This window comes from Gavialis gangeticus, unplaced genomic scaffold, assembly GCF_001723915.1.
Source record: "Gavialis gangeticus isolate Ggan-Ray unplaced genomic scaffold, GavGan_comp1, whole genome shotgun sequence".
NCBI lineage: Eukaryota > Metazoa > Chordata > Crocodylia > Gavialidae > Gavialis > Gavialis gangeticus.
Window position 1 is genome coordinate 28,082,985 of NW_017728997.1, and position 5,002 is coordinate 28,087,986.

Below are 5,002 nucleotides of genomic sequence, written 5' to 3' on the forward strand. Positions count from 1 at the left end.
GGGGCTGGACTCGATGATCTTCTGAGGTCCCTTCCAGCCCTAATGTCTATGAAATCTATAATATGGAGGTTGGAAACTCAGGGAGCTGTAAGTGACTCCAGGAGCAAGAGTGCCTAGGCCAGGAGAAAGTGCCCTCCCACAAGAGATCAGGGACTGATATCCCCCCTCAGAGGATGTTGCTATCACAGGGCTTGATTCTGAGAGTCCTGGTGTGGGGGTGAGTGCCCCCCCGGGGCTCAGCGACTCTCATTGCTTGATGTGTACAGCTCTGCTTCATCGGGGTTGGATTTTGATTCTGCCTCTCAGGACAAGTTGACAGAAGTCCTGTCTCAGGAGGTGGTGTCCCCCATTTCAGCTAAGGTGCCCCCCTCCATAGGGAGTGTCCCCAACCCAGAGGCAGAACCTGTTCCTGCTTCTGAGGAACCTCCCTGTGTTGGTTACTGTATTGAATGCCTTATTGGTTTTCTTGACCAGATCAAGCACCACCAGAGGGTTGCACAGCATATACATAAATGGTTCCCAGAACCTGAGACATTTGTGGTGTCTGCTAAGGCCACAGCAATGATGCTGCATTCCATTGCAGGGATGCATTGTTATAGTTTTCACCTAAGCAAGCTTATTGGCAATGTTGGACGCTTGTTGTGAGCAGCACCAGCTGGTGAGCTGTAGGCCTGGTTTTTTCCCTGTCCTGCATGCTTGCTTCTCTCTGCTGTTTCTCTCTGTTCCCTTGGCTTTGCCTGTCCCCCTTTCTACACCCTTCATGCATGGGTGCCACAACCTTTTGTTCACTCAATGCCAATGGCTGCAGAGATCCTGTGAAATGGATGGCACTCTCTGATGTCCTGCACCAGAAAAAGCTGTACATCACCTTTCTGCAAGAAACTCATACTAATGCAGATAGTAAAGCTGACTAGCATGCTGCCTGGAAGGGCCATATGTTCCTGAGCCATGGCACGTCTCTCAGCACAGGAGTCGTGATCTTCTTGTCACCGCAGCTGATACCTGGCCCAATGGTAACCCAAGAGGTTGTCCATGGCCACTTGCTAACTGCTTGCATCATGCTAGCACAACGTTACCTCCTCCTAATTAACATCTATGCGCCCACTGCCGGGCAAGAATGGACAGCTTCTTTGAGACCCTGGCTGACTTTCTGAGGAGTGCAGTGGATGGTGATGACCTTCTGGGAAAGGACTTTAATTGCATGTTCAATAAATGGCATGAACAGGATGGGCCAGAACCCTATCCTTAGCCTGGCAGCTTTGGAGGCAGGGCACCTCATTGATATCTGGCACAATTTCCGTGCTGATGCAAGGCAGTACACTTGGATAAAGACAGCTGCTGGTGGGATTGCCATGGTATGCCTTGACCGCTTGTCGTCACCACACATTGCCTGCTAGTCTTGCATGGCAGCTGTATTATTCCATCTGGACTCTCAGATCACAGTCTTATTTGCTGTGAGCTGAGTCTCCTTGACAGAGCATGTCTCCGGGCACCCTCATGGTGTTTTAACACCAGCTTGCTGCAAGACGCTCACTCCTGTGAATGTTTTGCCTATTTCTGGTGAATATGGGAGACTGTGAGAACTGCCTTTTCCCCCTGGAAGCAATGAAAGGATGTGGAGAAGGCACAGATCAGAGCTTTCTGTCAGCAATACACACAGCTGGCAACAAGTGAGCTCCACCGCCATATCCAGGGGTTGGAGGATGATGTAGCAAAGCTAACGGTGGCCCTAGTGATGCTGACAGAGACACAGGAGCCTTAAGCTTCAGAAGAAGCACCTGAAGAAGCTGGCAGAGGGTGCTAGCCCGAGGCACAAGGATTCGTGCCCACTGCTCAGAGCTACTAGGGGCTGATGCCCCTATCCAGTTCTTTTTCTGTAGCCTTCTATCAGGACCTGTTTGCAGCTGAACTTCTCTGCCCAGAGTCCACTAAATGCTTACACGATAGCCTCCCCAAGCTGTGCCCAATGGTGGCTGATATACATGAGTGAGACCTGTCCCTGGAGGAACTCATGATTGTAGTGAGGAGCCTCACCATGGGCAAAGCTCCAGGGCTCGAGGGGTTGCCTGCTGAGTTTTGTAAGGCCTTCTGGCCCCTACCTTGGCCCCTGCCTCTTGTGCGTGTTTCATGAGAGCCTCGCTGATAAAATCCTGCCTGTCAGCTGTTGCCAGGCAATTCTCACCCTGCTACCAAAGACAGGGGACCTCGTCTGCATTAAGAACTGGCAGCCAGTATCCCCTATGTGTGCTGACTACAAGATTCTAGCCAACCCCTTAGCCAATCAACTGCATACTGTCAGCCTCAGTCATCACTCTCAAACAGAGCTACTGTATACTGGGCAGGAACATTGAGGACAATCCGTTCCTGCTTTGTGATCTGGTGATAGCCACAGACCTTTTTGGACTGAACATTGGGCTCACCTCCTTAGACCAGGAGAAAGCCTTTGATAGGGTTAGTCACAACTACCTTTTTCAGACCCTAGAGGCCTTTGGATTCAGACTGGTACTGTACTGAGACATGTCCAATCTTTTGAAAGTGAACAGCGTGCTCTGCGCTCCATTCTTGGCTCACAAGAGCATCCACCAGGGTTGTCCCCTCTCGGGAATTCTGTACATTCTGGACATTGAGCCCCTGCTTCATGTGCTGCAACAGCACCTGACTGGCCTCCAGTTTTGGTGATGGCTCCCATCCATTGACCTCTGTTTTGGGTGGTGGCCCACTGGTTAGGCTGACAGCGTATGCAGACAACGTGACCATTCTCCTTGGCACCCAGGGTGATTTCCAGTTGCTGGTAGACTGTCAGAGTGCTTATGAATGCACTTCCTCAGCTCATGTTAACTAGCCTAAGAGCAACAGCTTGCTCTTCGGTGCGTGGACCAATCATCCCCCTCTCTCCCCCGGACCTGCCTGGGGGGTCTCATCTAGCAGTGTGAGAGCCTTAAAGCTCTGAGGCTGTTCCTTGGTGTACTTTCTGGGGGAGCATGTCATTAGTCTTGACATGCTCCCCCATTAGTCTTCTCAGTTCAGAATTGGGAAGACCTCAGCGAGGAGGTGGAGGCATGCCTGCATGAGTGGTACTGGCATTTCCCTAACCTTTCCTACGGCAGGTGGGTCTTCCTTGTGAACAGTTTGGCAGCTGCAACATTATGAGACCAGTGTGCTGTGTTGGACCCCCCGCCGGATTTACTTGAACAGCTTCAAAGAGTGCTGGTGGACTTTTTCTGGGATGGATGCCATTGGGTCCCCTGAGCTGTTCTCTGTCTGCCTGCAGCTGAGGGAGGCGAGGTCTTGGTTGATGTGGCGGGTAGAGTGGTTGCTTTCCGTCTGCAGGCTCTCCAAAGACTCCTTTATTGTGAAGACTGCCTTCCCTGCACCAGGTAGGGAACCTTGGGTTTGACTGAGAACTCTTTCTCCTGGATACTTCCCTCCTGGACTGGGGCACCCTCCCACCCTTCTAATGCAGACTAGTATGGGCCTGGTGGGCTGCCTTCCACCTCCAACCCTGGGGCCAGATGTTTGCAATTTCCACAGTTGCTGCAGGAGCCACTTGTCTACAACCTGACCCTGAAGTACAGGCTGTCAAGCCTTGGGTCTGATAGCCTTGCTAACTCTCTCATCCAGTCATGTACGGTCTAGCTAGGCCACCTTCTTGATATGGCCTGGTTGGATTGGCTGTTAGCCAAGGCTCTGGCTGCCTGGTTGGACATGCATTCGGTCTGCTGCACTGCCTGTCTCCTGGGGGATGTGCGGGCCACCTTCCCAGCGGAGGCAGCAGCTGTCATCAAGGATCATCTCTGAGTGTGGTGGGACATCCCTACCAGAGATGTCTCTGGAGAGCCCTTTCTACCACTGCCTGTTGTCCTGGCTGTGGATAACAACCTGGGGCGTGGGCCTAGCACTTTATTAACTCTTCCTGTGGCTGCTGACAGCAGTGCTGGGATTTGCTTTGACATGCTCCCCCAGAAAGCCCTGTACACATGGGTGGTTTGTGTCTGCCATGCTTGCATCCTTGCCCCTGACATGACGTGGAGGTGGCACCAGTACTCACACCAGCTTTATAAGCTACCTATTCCCAAATGGACTGGTGACCTCCAGTGGTGGTTGCTGCATTGGATACTGGCCACTGACCCTCTTGTCCACCACATGGACTTGACTGCAGCCTGTCCCTCTTGCCCAGGGGAGGTAGAAGAGGATTTATTCGATGCCTTTCTTGAGTGGCCCTGGCTGCTGCCACTAATTGCAGCCCTTGGTGCCTTTTTACAGGTGCTAGACTTGGACCTCTCAGAGGCTACCTATTTGTTCTTTCCCATACCAGGTGGCAGAGGAGGGTGTCATTTGCCTGGCCAACTTTCTGTTGGTCAAGCCAAGACGGCCACCCACAAGAGTTGCAGGAACTGGCTTGCTAGGGCCAGCTCTGTTGATGCCCTATGTCTCTTTCAGTTCATTCCTGACACTGGAATTTGAAGATGCAGTCCTCCAGTGGCTTTGAGGTATGTTGGACCATTCAGGAGGTGCTCTGCAGTGTTGAGGGCATCTGTTTAGTCCTCATGCTGTGATGCTGCTTGCCCCTTCCTGGGGTACCAGCAGGGGTTTGAGCAAGCTGTTGTTAAACCAACTTTTTTTGTTTTTAGACTGAGTGCAGACCTTGTGTGTCATAACCTTAGGCTTTGTCTGTTGTACTTAAACAAAACACTGCCCACACAGGGGCTTATTTATTTTGGATTATTATCCCCTTCCCCCCTTAATAAACTTTTATAAGAAGTCAGAAGTCTGTCCATCTTTCTTGTAATAAGAAATTATTATGGAGTCATTGTGCCCTTTTCCTCAGATTTTTCTTTGAATGATGCATTTTTTTCCCCCTCTCCTGTAGTATTACTGCACAGTTGGTCAGGAATCTAACTTGAGTTTTATCATTTCTAATTCTCTGGCCATGTGTCCATTCTCAGATACTTCATTGACTGTGGTTTGCAAAGGTAAAAAAAAAAAAAAAAGGGAACAAAGG

General features: G+C 50.9%; 1 protein-coding gene across 1 annotated transcript in view; it reads left to right on the forward strand.

The window, feature by feature from the left end:
• ERC2 (ELKS/RAB6-interacting/CAST family member 2) overlaps positions 1 to 5,002 on the forward strand; it is a 1,129,221-nt gene that overhangs the window by 946,768 nt on the left and 177,451 nt on the right. The window lies entirely within an intron of this gene.